We start from the raw sequence: 19,307 nt of genomic DNA on the forward strand, positions 1-19,307 counted from the left end.
AAAGCTAGGATTTGCAATTTTGGACAAAATTCAGCATTTCAGATAGTACACTCACTTTAATTTTTTTTATAACTTTTTCAAATCAACTTGGATTTTCATCAAACTATGCAGCTATATTAGTAATATATTGATCTTACTCAATCACAGGTCATTATGTAGTTTGGTGTGTTGCTTACAAATTTCTAGGTAAAAAAAGATTGAATTTGCAGTTCGGACAATATTCAGATACCTAACCCTAATTTTTTTTATAACTTTTTCAAATCAACTAGGATTTTCATCAAACTATACAGCTATCTTAGTAATATATTGGTCTTACTAAATCATAGGTCATTATGTAGTTTGGTGTATTGCTGTCAAATTTAAGGATTAAATTAATCTAGGTCCAAAAAGCTTGAATTTGCAGTTCCGACTATATTCAGATAGTACTCCTTAAATCTTTTTATAACTTTTTCAAATCAACTTGGATTTTCATCAAACTATACAGCTATCTTGGTAACATATTGATCTTACTGAATCAAAGGTCATTATGTAGTTTGGTGTATTGCTGTTAAATTTAATGAAGGTCAAAAAAGCTAGGATTTGCAATTTTGGACAAAATTCAGCATTTCAGATAGTACACTCACTTTAATTTTTTTTATAACTTTTTCAAATCAACTTGGATTTTCATCAAACTATGCAGCTATATTAGTAATATATTGATCTTACTCAATCACAGGTCATTATGTAGTTTGGTGTGTTGCTTACAAATTTCTAGGTAAAAAAAGATTGAATTTGCAGTTCGGACAATATTCAGATACCTAACCCTAATTTTTTTTATAACTTTTTCAAATCAACTAGGATTTTCATCAAACTATACAGCTATCTTAGTAATATATTGGTCTTACTAAATCATAGGTCATTATGTAGTTTGGTGTATTGCTGTCAAATTTAAGGATTAAATTAATCTAGGTCCAAAAAGCTTGAATTTGCAGTTCCGACTATATTCAGATAGTACTCCTTAAATCTTTTTATAACTTTTTCAAATCAACTTGGATTTTCATCAAACTATACAGCTATCTTGGTAACATATTGATCTTACTGAATCAAAGGTCATTATGTAGTTTGGTGTATTGCTGTTAAATTTAATGAAGGTCAAAAAAGCTAGGATTTGCAATTTTGGACAAAATTCAGCATTTCAGATAGTACACTCACTTTAATTTTTTTTATAACTTTTTCAAATCAACTTGGATTTTCATCAAACTATGCAGCTATATTAGTAATATATTGATCTTACTCAATCACAGGTCATTATGTAGTTTGGTGTGTTGCTTACAAATTTCTAGGTAAAAAAAGATTGAATTTGCAGTTCGGACAATATTCAGATACCTAACCCTAATTTTTTTTATAACTTTTTCAAATCAACTAGGATTTTCATCAAACTATACAGCTATCTTAGTAATATATTGGTCTTACTAAATCATAGGTCATTATGTAGTTTGGTGTATTGCTGTCAAATTTAAGGATTAAATTAATCTAGGTCCAAAAAGCTTGAATTTGCAGTTCCGACTATATTCAGATAGTACTCCTTAAATCTTTTTATAACTTTTTCAAATCAACTTGGATTTTCATCAAACTATACAGCTATCTTGGTAACATATTGATCTTACTGAATCAAAGGTCATTATGTAGTTTGGTGTATTGCTGTTAAATTTAATGAAGGTCAAAAAAGCTAGGATTTGCAATTTTGGACAAAATTCAGCATTTCAGATAGTACACTCACTTTAATTTTTTTTATAACTTTTTTAAATCAACTTGGATTTTCATCAAACTATGCAGCTATATTAGTAATATATTGATCTTACTCAATCACAGGTCATTATGTAGTTTGGTGTGTTGCTTACAAATTTCTAGGTAAAAAAAGATTGAATTTGCAGTTCAGACTATATTCAGATACCTAACCCTAATTTTTTTTATAACTTTTTCAAATCAACTAGGATTTTCATCAAACTATACAGCTATCTTAGTAATATATTGGTCTTACTAAATCATAGGTCATTATGTAGTTTGGTGTATTGCTGTCAAATTTAAGGATTAAATTAATCTAGGTCCAAAAAGCTTGAATTTGCAGTTCCGACTATATTCAGATAGTACTCCTTAAATCTTTTTATAACTTTTTCAAATCAACTTGGATTTTCATCAAACTATACAGCTATCTTGGTAACATATTGATCTTACTGAATCAAAGGTCATTATGTAGTTTGGTGTATTGCTGTTAAATTTAATGAAGGTCAAAAAAGCTAGGATTTGCAATTTTGGACAAAATTCAGCATTTCAGATAGTACACTCACTTTAATTTTTTTTATAACTTTTTCAAATCAACTTGGATTTTCATCAAACTATGCAGCTATATTAGTAATATATTGATCGTACTCAATCACAGGTCATTATGTAGTTTGGTGTGTTGCTTACAAATTTCTAGGTAAAAAAAGATTGAATTTGCAGTTCGGACTATATTCAGATACCTAACCCTAATTTTTTTTATAACTTTTTCAAATCAACTAGGATTTTCATCAAACTATACAGCTATCTTAGTAATATATTGATCTTACTAAATCATAGGTCATTATGTAGTTTAGTGTATTGCTGTCAAATTTAAGGATTAAATTAATCTAGGTCCAAAAAGCTTGAATTTGCAGTTCCGACTTTATTCAGATAGTACACCTTAAATCTTTTCATAACTTTTTCAAATCAACTTGGATTTTCATCAAACTATACAGCTATCTTGGTAACATATTGATCTTACTGAATCAAAGGTCATTATGTAGTTTGGTGTATTGCTGTCAAATTTAATGAAGGTCAAAAAAGCTAGGATTTGCAATTTTGGACAAAATTCAGCATTTCAGATAGTACACTCACTTTAATTTTTTTTATAACTTTTTCAAATCAACTTGGATTTTCATCAAACTATGCAGCTATATTAGTAATATATTGATCTTACTCAATCACAGGTCATTATGTAGTTTGGTGTGTTGCTTACAAATTTCTAGGTAAAAAAAGATTGAATTTGCAGTTCGGACAATATTCAGATACCTAACCCTAATTTTTTTTATAACTTTTTCAAATCAACTAGGATTTTCATCAAACTATACAGCTATCTTAGTAATATATTGGTCTTACTAAATCATAGGTCATTATGTAGTTTGGTGTATTGCTGTCAAATTTAAGGATTAAATTAATCTAGGTCCAAAAAGCTTGAATTTGCAGTTCCGACTATATTCAGATAGTACTCCTTAAATCTTTTTATAACTTTTTCAAATCAACTTGGATTTTCATCAAACTATACAGCTATCTTGGTAACATATTGATCTTACTGAATCAAAGGTCATTATGTAGTTTGGTGTATTGCTGTTAAATTTAATGAAGGTCAAAAAAGCTAGGATTTGCAATTTTGGACAAAATTCAGCATTTCAGATAGTACACTCACTTTAATTTTTTTTATAACTTTTTTAAATCAACTTGGATTTTCATCAAACTATGCAGCTATATTAGTAATATATTGATCTTACTCAATCACAGGTCATTATGTAGTTTGGTGTGTTGCTTACAAATTTCTAGGTAAAAAAAGATTGAATTTGCAGTTCAGACTATATTCAGATACCTAACCCTAATTTTTTTTATAACTTTTTCAAATCAACTAGGATTTTCATCAAACTATACAGCTATCTTAGTAATATATTGGTCTTACTAAATCATAGGTCATTATGTAGTTTGGTGTATTGCTGTCAAATTTAAGGATTAAATTAATCTAGGTCCAAAAAGCTTGAATTTGCAGTTCCGACTATATTCAGATAGTACTCCTTAAATCTTTTTATAACTTTTTCAAATCAACTTGGATTTTCATCAAACTATACAGCTATCTTGGTAACATATTGATCTTACTGAATCAAAGGTCATTATGTAGTTTGGTGTATTGCTGTTAAATTTAATGAAGGTCAAAAAAGCTAGGATTTGCAATTTTGGACAAAATTCAGCATTTCAGATAGTACACTCACTTTAATTTTTTTTATAACTTTTTCAAATCAACTTGGATTTTCATCAAACTATGCAGCTATATTAGTAATATATTGATCTTACTCAATCACAGGTCATTATGTAGTTTGGTGTGTTGCTTACAAATTTCTAGGTAAAAAAAGATTGAATTTGCAGTTCGGACTATATTCAGATACCTAACCCTAATTTTTTTTATAACTTTTTCAAATCAACTAGGATTTTCATCAAACTATACAGCTATCTTAGTAATATATTGATCTTACTAAATCATAGGTCATTATGTAGTTTGGTGTATTGCTGTCAAATTTAAGGATTAAATTAATCTAGGTCCAAAAAGCTTGAATTTGCAGTTCCGACTTTATTCAGATAGTACACCTTAAATCTTTTCATAACTTTTTCAAATCAACTTGGATTTTCATCAAACTATACAGCTATCTTGGTAACATATTGATCTTACTGAATCAAAGGTCATTATGTAGTTTGGTGTATTGCTGTCAAATTTAATGAAGGTCAAAAAAGCTAGGATTTGCAATTTTGGACAAAATTCAGCATTTCAGATAGTACACTCACTTTAATTTTTTTTATAAATTTTTCAAATCAACTTGGATTTTCATCAAACTATGCAGCTATATTAGTAATATATTGATCTTACTCAATCACAGGTCATTATGTAGTTTGGTGTGTTGCTTACAAATTTCTAGGTAAAAAAAGATTGAATTTGCAGTTCGGACAATATTCAGATACCTAACCCTAATTTTTTTTATAACTTTTTCAAATCAACTAGGATTTTCATCAAACTATACAGCTATCTTAGTAATATATTGGTCTTACTAAATCATAGGTCATTATGTAGTTTGGTGTATTGCTGTCAAATTTAAGGATTAAATTAATCTAGGTCCAAAAAGCTTGAATTTGCAGTTCCGACTATATTCAGATAGTACTCCTTAAATCTTTTTATAACTTTTTCAAATCAACTTGGATTTTCATCAAACTATACAGCTATCTTGGTAACATATTGATCTTACTGAATCAAAGGTCATTATGTAGTTTGGTGTATTGCTGTTAAATTTAATGAAGGTCAAAAAAGCTAGGATTTGCAATTTTGGACAAAATTCAGCATTTCAGATAGTACACTCACTTTAATTTTTTTTATAACTTTTTTAAATCAACTTGGATTTTCATCAAACTATGCAGCTATATTAGTAATATATTGATCTTACTCAATCACAGGTCATTATGTAGTTTGGTGTGTTGCTTACAAATTTCTAGGTAAAAAAAGATTGAATTTGCAGTTCAGACTATATTCAGATACCTCACCCTAATTTTTTTTATAACTTTTTCAAATCAACTAGGATTTTCATCAAACTATACAGCTATCTTAGTAATATATTGATCTTACTAAATCATAGGTCATTATGTAGTTTGGTGTATTTCTGTCAAATTTAAGGATTAAATTAATCTAGGTCCAAAGAGCTTGAATTTGCAGTTCCGACTTTATTCAGATAGTACACCTTAAATCTTTTCATAACTTTTTCAAATCAACTTAGATTTTCATCAAACTATACAGCTATCTTGGTAACATATTGATCTTACTGAATCAAAGGTCATTATGTAGTTTGGTGTATTGCTGTCAAATTTAATGAAGGTCAAAAAAGCTAGGATTTGCAATTTTGGACAAAATTCAGCATTTCAGATAGTACACTCACTTTAATTTTTTTTATAACTTTTTCAAATCAACTTGGATTTTCATCAAACTATGCAGCTATATTAGTAATATATTGATCTTACTCAATCACAGGTCATTATGTAGTTTGGTGTGTTGCTTACAAATTTCTAGGTAAAAAAAGATTGAATTTGCAGTTCGGACAATATTCAGATACCTTACCCTAATTTTTTTTATAACTTTTTCAAATCAACTAGGATTTTCATCAAACTATACAGCTATCTTAGTAATATATTGGTCTTACTAAATCATAGGTCATTATGTAGTTTGGTGTATTGCTGTCAAATTTAAGGATTAAATTAATCTAGGTCCAAAAAGCTTGAATTTGCAGTTCCGACTATATTCAGATAGTACTCCTTAAATCTTTTTATAACTTTTTCAAATCAACTTGGATTTTCATCAAACTATACAGCTATCTTGGTAACGTATTGATCTTACTGAATCAAAGGTCATTATGTAGTTTGGTGTATTGCTGTTAAATTTAATGAAGGTCAAAAAAGCTAGGATTTGCAATTTTGGACAAAATTCAGCATTTCAGATAGTACACTCACTTTAATTTTTTTTATAACTTTTTCAAATCAACTTGGATTTTCATCAAACTATGCAGCTATATTAGTAATATATTGATCTTACTCAATCACAGGTCATTATGTAGTTTGGTGTGTTGCTTACAAATTTCTAGGTAAAAAAAGATTGAATTTGCAGTTCGGACTATATTCAGATACCTAACCCTAATTTTTTTTATAACTTTTTCAAATCAACTAGGATTTTCATCAAACTATACAGCTATCTTAGTAATATATTGATCTTACTAAATCAGAGGTCATTATGTAGTTTGGTGTTTTGCTGTCAAATTTAAGGATTAAATTAATCTAGGTCCAAAAAGCTTGAATTTGCAGTTCCGACTATATTCAGATAGTACACCTTAAATCTTTTTATAACTTTTTCAAATCAACTTGGATTTTCATCAAACTATACAGCTATCTTGGTAACATATTGATCTTACTGAATCAAAGGTCATTATGTAGTTTGGTGTATTGCTGTCAAATTTAATGAAGGTCAAAAAAGCTAGGATTTGCAATTTTGGACAAAATTCAGCATTTCAGATAGTACACTCACTTTTATTTTTTTTATAACTTTTTCAAATCAACTTGGATTTTCATCAAACTATGGAGCACTTGATTTCACTGTCGGTTTTCAGTGTAGTTCATGTTCTTTCGTATTTAATAATATTGTTCTAAATTTCCTTTGTTTACTCCTAGGTTTTGATTGTCTCATACCATAATATATTTCGATAAAGACGGGCGTAGAAAAATAAGATTTTATATGATTGCCGATGAAAACTCTCCATCTAACACCCAGTAGCAACTTGACAGTCAGAATATTCCCATCTGAATTGATGCATTTCAGTCTGATTATATTTTTATTTTTTTTAATTATCCATTTCATTGAATTAGATCAAACAAATTGTCATCTTATAGTCATCCCATAGTGAAACAGTGGCTCATATTGTAGGAAATTAATGCATGCTAATAAAAGAAAGAGGACAACAGACTACCTTTATTCATGAATTACAACATGCATGTCAGATGCCTTTTTGGAACTATATACATGAAATGTGAAATGAAATAAGTTGGAAAATATGTATTGTCACAACGTATATAAATAATGTATAAAATAAATAATGCACACAAAGAATAAGAGAAATAAAAGTTAAAATGTCACACTGTCAAACAGACAGGCATCATGATTGTCTTAATTCATGATTGTACAAAAACATATGTTTAAAAAGAAATGTTGAACGTAACAATGTTCAAATGTTTATGGCCAGCTGGATATCCGTGGACGTAATGGTCGTTCTTTTGGCGTTAATTGCTCACAAGTCACTGTCTGTAAACAATCCTACAAGGTAAGCTTCAGCATTGGCTTCCTAAAACAAATATGTAAAATGATAATGAGGAGTACAATTTGTGTTATATGTTAATAATGTACAGAATTAATCGTAAAATATAGAAATGTTTACGCTCATGTCTTATAACATTGTATGTCATTTTGCAACTGAAATGTAATAAACTCAAATGCTCTGTAAATGAAATAAAATGCTTAACAGGTCGCACCTTTAAACGACCACAGATGTCGAACATTGAACATTTGGGCCAAGCATAAACACTACATTCAAGCTTGATACAGCTTTAAATTTGAATTGTGATTACATATTTAACACACCATATGTATCTAACACAGAATGAATGTGGTCAAAGAACGCAACAAATTGAAATTGGACCTATTGGTCAATATATAAGTTCAAGACATAATGCAAACATTTACAGCTAAAATTAAAAAACTATATGAAAAGGTTATATACCGGGAAGGTCTTTCTTTCAATGAGGGGAGCCACGATAATAAACTGAAGAACTATTTATAATTTGTGAAGTTGATACGGAATATTTGTCAAGTAGGTATTGGTACCTTCCGGTAAACTTTATGAGAACAAAGACGAGACGTTCTTTGACTAAACCTTGTGTCATAAACTTGTAAGATTCTGTTCACACCAAAATTAACTTTCAGTAATCATGTTCACACCAGAAAATGATTTCAGCGTCATGTTCACACCAGAAACTGATTTCAGGGATTGTGTTATTGTGTACGGATAATACATCGGGGATAAACTTCGTAAAAAGGTAAGTTATATTGATCTGTTATAGCAAATTACTAGCCCATAGTTAGCGTATACGCCAATGAACATGAATTGTTATTAATTAATCTACAATATTACTGAATTAACTGTCATGGGGATTCAGTTTTTATGGGGAAAAATACTGCTTTAAAAAATACGTTCTTCTTTTCCGTAACATAATGTATAGATCTTTGTAAGGATGGTCACTAATTGTATCAGTTATAGATAAATATAACGGTATTTTCTATTCCCTGATAACATGAAATTTGTTGTCATGTACTTTATATTTAACATTACATTTAGTAATTGGGTTTTCCTGAAAGCAATTTCGGTGTGAACATAAATACATTTTAAAACGATTATCTTTTTCCAGACTAAATTATATCAGAAAAAATATATTGACAGCCTATACAGACACGAATACTTTCAAATTATGTTGTTACAACAGTATTGAAGATAAGACTGACCTGTTTGTATGCTTTATTTTCCGTTATGTCTGTCACTGCTGAAATTAATTTCTGGTGTGAACATGATATGTCTGACTACCGGTAAGATCATTCTTTCAATGAGGGTAAGCACCATAATACATTGAAGAACTACTTCAATAATATTGATTGACTAGTAAATTAATCTAGGTCCAAAAAGCTTGAATTTGCAGTTCGGACTATATTCAGATAGTACACTTTAAATCTTTTTATAACTTTTTCAAATCAACTTGGATTTTCATCAAACTATACAGCTACCTTGGTAACATATTGATCTTACTGAATCAAAGGTCATTATGTAGTTTGGTGTATTGCTGTCAAATTTAATCTAGGTCAAAAAAGCTAGGATTTGCAATTTTGGACAAAATTCAGCATTTCAGATAGTACACTTTAATTTTTTTTATAACTTTTTCAAATCAACTTGGATTTTCATCAAACTATGCAGCTATATTAGTAATATATTGGTCTTACTGAATCACAGGTCATTATGTAGTTTGGTGTGTTGCTTACAAATTTCTAGGTAAAAAAAGCTAGGATTTGCAGTTTGGGCAAAATAGAGATAGTACACTTTAATTTTTTGTTATAACTTTTTCAAATCAACTAGGATTTTCATCAAACTATACAGCTATCTTAGTAATATATTGATCTTAATGAATCATAGGTCATTATGTAGTTCGGTGTATTTCTGTCAAATTTAAGGATTAAATTAATCTTGGTAAAAAAAGCTTGAATTTGCATTTCTGACTATATTCAGATAGTACACTTTAAATCTTTTTATAACTTTTTCAAATCAACTTGGATTTTCATCAAACTATACAGCTACCTTGGTAATATATTGATCTTACTGAATCAAAGGTCATTATGTAGTTTGGTGTATTGCTGTTAAACTTAATCTAGGTAAAAAAAGCTAGGATTTGCAATTTTGGACAAAATTCAGCATTTCAGATAGTACACTTTAATTTTTTTTATAACTTTTTCAAATCAACTTGGATTTTCATCAAACTATGCAGCTATATTAGTAATATATTGGTCTTACTGAATCACAGGTCATTATGTAGTTTGGTATGTTGCTCACAAATTTCTAGGTAAAAAAAGATTGAATTTGCAGTTCGGACTATATTCAGATAGTACACTTTAATTTTTTTTATAACTTTTTCAAATCAACTAGGATTTTCATCAAACTATGCAGCTATCTTAGTAATATATTGATCTTACTAAATCATAGGTCATTATGTAGTTTGGTGTATTGCTGTCAAATTTAAGGATTAAATTAATCTAGGTCCTAAAAGCTTGAATTTGCAGTTGGGACTATATTCAGATAGTACACTTTAAATCTTTTTATAACTTTTTCAAATCAACTTGGATTTTCATCAAACTATACAGCTATCTTGGTAACATATTGATCTTACTGAATCAAAGGTCATTATGTAGTTTGGTGTATTGCTGTCAAACTTAAGAATAGATTTAATCTTGTTAAAAAAAGATTGAATTTGCAGTTCGGACTATATTCAGATAGTACACTTTAAATTTTTTTTATAACTTTTTCAAATCAACTAGGATTTTCATCAAACTATACAGCTATCTTAGTAATATATTGATCTTACTAAATCATAGGTCATTATGTAGTTTGGTGTATTGCTGTCAAATTTAAGGATTAAATTAATACATCCTGACATAAAATATTACTGAATTATTATGCGGCTATATAGATTTACATGATAAAGTGCCAATATGGGCAGTTTTGGTTGATACGGTCAAATAATTTTGCTATATGAGTCAGCCTGGGGTATCAAAACTACTGAAATTTTGTTACGTATCAATATATTGAACAAAAGGAGGACATGCTGGCACTCTTAATTTATGCGGACAAAAATTTGTAGTTGTTGTGTTCCAATATTTCTGTCATTTGTATTATACATTAAATCCTGACATAAAAATAGTTGCTGATTTACTATGCGGCTATATAGATTTACAAAATAAAGTGCAAATATGGTCAGTTTTGGTTGATGCAGTCAAATAATTTTGTTATAGGAGTCAGCCTGAGGTATCAAAACTACTGCAATTTTGTTGCTAGACAATATTTTGATTAAAAAGAGGACATGCTGGCAATCTAGATTTATACGGACAAAATTTTGTATTCACATTATGTTCCAATACTGCTGTCATTTGTATAAAACATTCATTCTTGACATAAAATTATTACTGAATTATTATGCGGCTATATAGATTTACATAATAATGTGCAAATATGGTCAGTTTAAGTTGATGCTGTCAAATATTTTTGCTATACGAGTCAATAATGGCGACCCCATGAGAGCCTCTACATTTATTCTCTCGTGTCAATCGTTGCTCTTATTTGACCCTGGTCAGCCAAATCAATTGTGCGGATGATAGATTTATGTCAAAAATAAGGATAATCTTGACTAACTTTTTCAAATCTATTTGGATTTTCATAAAACTGGACAGCTATCTCAATTATATACTGTTCTTACATATGACAGAGTCATTTGGCATTTTGGTGGATAACTGTGCAACGGTAGGTTTTAATTGACAAGTCAAAACAGCTTAAATTTTCAGTGCGCAATAAATTCAGATAGTCAACCTTAGACATTTCTGTAACTTTTTCAAATCGACTTGGATTTTCAAAAACCTTGACAGCTATTTCCAATATACCCTGTTCTTACATAGGACAGAGTCATTTGGCATTTGGGTTGATTACTGGTAAATGGTATGTTTTAATTGAGAAGTGAAAAGAGCTAGAATTTTCACTTCGCACTAAATTCAGATAGTCACCCTTAAAAATGTCTATAACTTTTTCAAATCAACTTTGATTTTCATAAACCTTAACACCTATGTCAATTATATACTGTTCTTACATATGACAGAGTCATTTGGCATTTGGGTGGATAACTGTGAAACAGTAGGTTTTAATTGACAAGCCAAAACAGCTAGAATTTTCAGTGCGCACTAAATTCACATAGTCACCCTTAAACATTTCTGTCACTTTTTCAAATCGACTTGGATTTTTATAAAACATGACAGCTGTCTCAATTATATACTGTTCTTACCAATTGCAAAGTCATTTGCCATTTTATTAACCTTCCTGTCAAATTGTAGGTTTATTTTATAGGTGAAAAAGGCTAAGATTTTCACTTCTGACTACATTCAGATAGTCACCTTTAAGAATTTCTACAACTTTCTCAAATCAACTGGGATTTTAAGGTTAACTATACAGCTATCTCAATTATATACTATTCTTACAAAATGCAAAGATGCAGTTTGCCATTTTCATTCATTCCTGTCAAATTGTATGTTTAATTGAGTAACTGTAGACTGACAAACTGTGTAAATCTATCAAACCTGAGCTACCACAAGTATAAAATGTTTATGCCAGTAAGGAATAATCAAGAAAAAGGTCAATTTTATTCATGAATACAACAAATATACCAATTTGACACTTAAACTCCTTCACACGACAGGTCAGTGCTATCGTGTCCTAAATATTTATGCGGAGCACATTGAATTGTTGTACCAGCAATTTAATTCCTGCCACAGAAGCCTAAACCAACTAACTGCTGATTCAGTAAAGTATGTTTAGGTGCAAATTAACCCTTTTTAACAGCCTTTGCAAGTCCCTAGAAAAACATTCGCATTCCTCAACACAGATTGCTATTTACACATGGAGCACTCCAAAATGTTGTACCAAGGAGTATAATTCCATATGAGGCATATGCTTTGGTATTCTCAGAGTGTTCTTTACATACACCTGTGCTGTCTCCTCTTATAAATGTCGGTTAAAAAATAGGCAGTGCCATTCTATGTTGCATAGTAAGGTGGATCACCTGCTAATGTTGTACCAGGAATAAGCATGTTACAGTTATTAGTTGGCTTTTTTATCGACCTATAACTTTTGAAAGCCTGAGCTGATGTTCCAAAACCAGACTGCACAATTTGCCCAATTGAATGCCCATTCCAAAACGTTAAACATTTTGGAAATCGAACGGTAAACAACGGAGCTATGATTTTTCAAAGTTTGCAATGTACACTTCCGTGTTCCATACTACGTCTAATATGTAAACAAATACCCATGTGTTCTTTATCGACCCATAACTTTTGAATGCCTGACCTGATCTTCCAAACCTAGACTGCACAATTTGCCCAATTGAATGTCCTTTCCAAAACGTTTAACATTTTGTAAATCAAACGGTTAAAAACGGAGTTATGACTTTTTCAAAGTTTGCCATATAGCCTCCCGTATTCCTTACTACGTCTGATATGTAAACAAATACCCAAGTCTTCTTTAACGGCTATACACATTTTATTTTCACTATCAAGTCAGCACAATTTCCGCAGTTAAATGTCCCTTCCAAAACACTAAACAGTTTATACATCGGACCGCAAACAACGGAGCTACGATTTTTCAAACTTTGCCTATATTCCTAATTGGATTATCTTCCCTGAATTCAAATTTTGTGTCACACCTTGTTTGAGGAAATTATTACACAAAGCCTACTATATAAAGCACTCAGTACACATATGCTAATGGGGGGAACCCTTGTATCCAAGGCATGTCGCGCATGCGCACTCAGACTTTATAAATAAAAAAATAAAAATTTTAACTATAATTTAACTCTAACACTCCAGCATTTATCAGACCAGTTAAAAAAAAAAAAAAAAAAAAAAAAAAAATAATAAATATAATTTAACTCAAACAGTCCAGCATGAGGCATAAAAGTACTTAAATATCATATAAAAGAAGAAATATTGGCACTTTTTATATCTGTCGACAAAGTTTTTAGTCTCCATACACTGAAAACTATAAACCAAAAAGAATAAAATAGGATGCCGGTATGGAATAACCTTGAAAAAGGTCAATGTTGACACCCTATATTGATGAGTACAACACATATAGCAATTTGAAACTTAAAATCCTTCAGTCTAATGTCTAACAATCAATTTTGAGGTACAAAAAGTACTCAATTACAAAGCCGGTACAAGAATATCAATAAAAAGAAAGAAATATTGTCGCCTTTTATTGTTATCGACACAAATAAAAGTAACCGTAGACTTATACAGTGTCAAATTATCCATCCTAAGAATGAAATGTTTATACCGGCACAGAAGTATCATCAGAAAGAAAGAAATATTGTCGTCTTTTATTGTTATCGACACAAATAAAAGTAACCGTAGACTTATACAGTGTCAAATTATCCATCAAAAGAATAAAATGTTCATGCTGGCACACAAGTATCATCAAAAGGATAGATATTGACACCATTTATAGATGCAGACAACATATACAGCAACCTGAAACATTCATTTCTTCACTTTTGTGTCTGAGAATACATCTAAACTCATAAATATTATACAACATATGAAGTATTGTCACTTTTAGTTGGTATCGACATAAATATCAGTAACCGTACACTTATAAATCTCTCAATTGTTGTCAAATTATGCCTTCTTATAGTTGTCGACAAATGTTTTAGTAACCGTAGACTCCAAACCTGTGTAAAACTATCAATCCTCAGGTACCGAAAGGATAAAATGTTAATGCCGGTAAGTAATAACCAAGAAAATGGTCAATATTGGCACCCTATATTGCTGAATGCAACAAATATAGCACTTCAAAACATTTATTCTTTCACTTTTATGTCTGACAATCCATTTGAATGTATCAAATGTCCTCTATTACCAGGCATGTACAAGAATATTATAACAAAGATGAAATAGTGTCGCTTTTAATTGTTTCGCAACATAAATATTAGTAACCGTACACTTACAAATCTCTCAATTTGTGTCAAACCATTCATTCTTAGATTCAAATAATGATGCCGGACCAGAAAAATCAGGAAGAAGGGAAGATATTGGCACCTTTTGTTGATACCGACAACAAATTTTGTTATTTAAACTTGTTTTCATTCCCATTTAATGTCAAACAACCCATCAGGATGTATTTAAAAGTGCTCAATTATAAGGCCAGTACCAGAATATCATTCAAAAGAAGAAATATTGGCTCTTTTTATTCTTGTCGACAAAAGTTTTAGTATAACCGTAGACTTATGAAGCGCTTAATTTTTGAAAAAATTTTCATCGCGAGGTACATAAAGAATAAAATTATTATGCCGGTAGACAATATTCAAGGAAAAGGGTAAATATTGGCCCAAGATATTGATGAATACAACAAATATAGCAGCTTGACACTTAAACTCCTTCATGAAAGGCTATCATTTCTTAACATTTAGGTGGAGCACATTGGATCTTTGTACCACAGTTTCTGACACGTTTTCTTCGGCGACCTATAACTTTTGAATGCCCCGATACATTTTCAATATCAAGACACCAAAATGTGCGCAATTGAATGCCCATTATAAAACGTTAAACATTTTGGAAATCGAACGGTAAACAACGGAGCTATGATTTTTCAAAGTTTGCCATGTACACTTCCGTGTTCCATACTACGTCTAATATGTAAACAAATACCCATGTGTTCTTTATCGACCTATAACTTTTGAATGCCTGAACTGATCTTCCAAACCTAGACTGCACAATTTGCCCAATTGAATGTCCTTTCCAAAACGTTAAACATTTTGTAAATCAAACGGTTAAAAACGGACCTATGATTTTTTCAAAGTTTGCCATATAGCCTCCCGTATTCCTTACTACGTCTGATATGTAAACAAATACCCAAGTCTTCTTTAACGGCTATACACATTTTATTTTCACTATCAAGTCAGCACAATTTTCGCAGTTAAATGTCCTTTCCAAAACACTAAACAGTTTATACATCGGACCGCAAACAACGGAGCTACGATTTTTCAAACTTTGCCTATATTCCTAATTGGATTATCTTCCCTGAATTCAAATTTTGTGTCAACTTGTTTGAGGAAATTATTACACAAAGCCTACTATATAAAGCACTCAGTACACATATGCTAATGGGGGGAACCCTTGTATCCAAGGCATGTCGCGCATGCGCACTCAGACTTTGAAAAAGGTCAATGTTGACACCCTATATTGATGAGTACAACACATATATAGCATTTGAAACTTAAAATCCTTCACTCTAATGTCTAACAATCAATTTTGAGGTACAAAAAGTACTCAATTACCAAGCCGGTACAAGAATATCAATAAAAAGAAAGAAATATTGTCGCCTTTTATTGTTATCGACACAAATAAAAGTAACCGTAGACTTATACAGTGTCAAATTATCCATCCTAATGATGAAATGTTTATACCGGCACAAAAGTATCATCAAAAAGAAAGAAATATTGTCGCCTTTTATTGTTATCGACACAAATATAAGTAACCGTAGACTTATACAGTGTCAAATTATCCATCAAAAGAATAAAATGTTCATGCTGGCACACAAGTATCATCAAAAAGGATAGATATTGGCACCATTTATAGATGCAGACAACAAATACAAATCCTCCTAAACTCATAAATATCATACAACATATGAAATATTGTCACTTTTAGTTTGTATTGACATAAATATCAGTAACCGTACACATATAAATCTCTCAATTGTTGTCAAATTATGCATTCTTATAGTTGTCGACAAATGTTTTATTAACCGTAGACTCCAAACCTGTGTAAAACTATCAATCCTCAGGTACCGAAAGGATAAAATGTTAATGCCGGTAAGTAATAACCAAGAAAATGGTCAATATTGACACCCTATACTGCTGAATGCAACATATATAGCACTTCAATACATTTATTCTTTCACTTTTATGTCTGACAATCCATTTGAATGTATCAAATGGCCTCTATTACCTGGCCAGTACAAGATTAATAGAACAAAGATGAAATAGTGTCGCTTTTAATTGTTTCGCAACATAAATATTAGTAACCGTACACTTATAAATCTCTCAATTTGTGTCAAACCATTCATTCTGAGATTCAAATAATGATGCCGGACCAGAAAAATCAGGAAGAAGGGAAGATATTGGCACCTTTTGTTGATACTGACAACAAATTTTGTTATTTAAACTTGTTTTCATTCCCATTTAATGTCAAACAACCCATCAGGATGTATTTAAAAGTGCTCAATTATAAGGCCAGTACCAGAATATCATTCAAAAGAAGAAATATTGGCTCTTTTTATTCTTGTCGACAAAAGTTTTAGTATAACCGTAGACTTACGAAGCGCTTAATTTTGGACAAAATTTTCATCGCGAGGTACATAAAGAATAAAATTATTATGCCGGTAGAGAATATTCAAGGAAAAGGGTAAATATTGGCCCAAGATATTGATGAATACAACAAATATAGCAGCTTGACACTTAAACTCCTTCATGAAAGGCTATCATTTCTTAACATTTAGGGATCGTTGTACCACAGTTTCTGACACGTTTTCTTCGGCGACCTATAACTTTTGAATGCCCCGATACATTTTCAATATCAAGACACCAAAATGTGCGCAATTGAATTCCCTTTCCAAAACGCTAAACAGTTTAAAAATCGGACGGTCAACAACAGAGATACGATTTTTTCAAAGTTTGCCTATAAGCCTTATCAGATTATCTCCCCTGAATTTCAATATGCAAATTTTGGCATACCTTCTTCAGGAAATTGTTACAAAAAGACTACTATATATACAACTAAGTATGTATTACTATAGGGGGACCCTTGAATCCAAAACATATCGGCGCATGCGCACTTGAAAGGGTTAGGGTTAGAAAAAAAGATCCGGCTAACCCAAACCCTAACCCTAACCCTAATTTGGGTTAGGGTTAACCCTAACCCTCATATATTCATACGCCAGCCATATCACAACCCTTAATAGTCAGCCTACACCCCAGGTGCCCCCCTCTATATGATACCTAACCCTAACCCTAACCCTAACCCTAACCCTAACCCTAAACCCTAACCCTAACCCTAACCCTAACCCTAACCCTAACCCTAACCCTAACCAAACTATACAGCTATCTTGGTAACATATTGATCTTACTGAATCAAAGGTCATTATGTAGTTTGGTGTATTGCTGTCAAATTTAATGAAGGTCAAAAAAGCTAGGATTTGCAATTTTGGACAAAATTCAGCATTTCAGATAGTACACTCACTTTAATTTTTTTTATAACTTTTTCAAATCAACTTGGATTTTCATCAAACTATGCAGCTATATTAGTAATATATTGATCTTACTCAATCACAGGTCATTATGTAGTTTGGTGTGTTGCTTACAAATTTCTAGGTAAAAAAAGATTGAATTTGCAGTTCGGACAATATTCAGATACCTAACCCTAATTTTTTTTATAACTTTTTCAAATCAACTAGGATTTTCATCAAACTATACAGCTATCTTAGTAATATATTGGTCTTACTAAATCATAGGTCATTATGTAGTTTGGTGTATTGCTGTCAAATTTAAGGATTAAATTAATCTAGGTCCAAAAAGCTTGAATTTGCAGTTCCGACTATATTCAGATAGTACTCCTTAAATCTTTTTATAACTTTTTCAAATCAACTTGGATTTTCATCAAACTATACAGCTATCTTGGTAACATATTGATCTTACTGAATCAAAGGTCATTATGTAGTTTGGTGTATTGCTGTTAAATTTAATGAAGGTCAAAAAAGCTAGGATTTGCAATTTTGGACAAAATTCAGCATTTCAGATAGTACACTCACTTTAATTTTTTTTATAACTTTTTCAAATCAACTTGGATTTTCATCAAACTATGCAGCTATATTAGTAATATATTGATCTTACTCAATCACAGGTCATTATGTAGTTTGGTGTGTTGCTTACAAATTTCTAGGTAAAAAAAGATTGAATTTGCAGTTCGGACAATATTCAGATACCTAACCCTAATTTTTTTTATAACTTTTTCAAATCAACTAGGATTTTCATCAAACTATACAGCTATCTTAGTAATATATTGGTCTTACTAAATCATAGGTCATTATGTAGTTTGGTGTATTGCTGTCAAATTTAAGGATTAAATTAATCTAGGTCCAAAAAGCTTGAATTTGCAGTTCCGACTATATTCAGATAGTACTCCTTAAATCTTTTTATAACTTTTTCAAATCAACTTGGATTTTCATCAAACTATACAGCTATCTTGGTAACATATTGATCTTACTGAATCAAAGGTCATTATGTAGTTTGGTGTATTGCTGTTAAATTTAATGAAGGTCAAAAAAGCTAGGATTTGCAATTTTGGACAAAATTCAGCATTTCAGATAGTACACTCACTTTAATTTTTTTTATAACTTTTTTAAATCAACTTGGATTTTCATCAAACTATGCAGCTATATTAGTAATATATTGATCTTACTCAATCACAGGTCATTATGTAGTTTGGTGTGTTGCTTACAAATTTCTAGGTAAAAAAAGATTGAATTTGCAGTTCAGACTATATTCAGATACCTAACCCT

This window comes from Mytilus californianus, unplaced genomic scaffold (genome assembly GCF_021869535.1).
Source record: "Mytilus californianus isolate M0D057914Y unplaced genomic scaffold, xbMytCali1.0.p SCAF_5, whole genome shotgun sequence".
NCBI classification, from domain to species: Eukaryota; Metazoa; Mollusca; class Bivalvia; order Mytilida; family Mytilidae; genus Mytilus; species Mytilus californianus.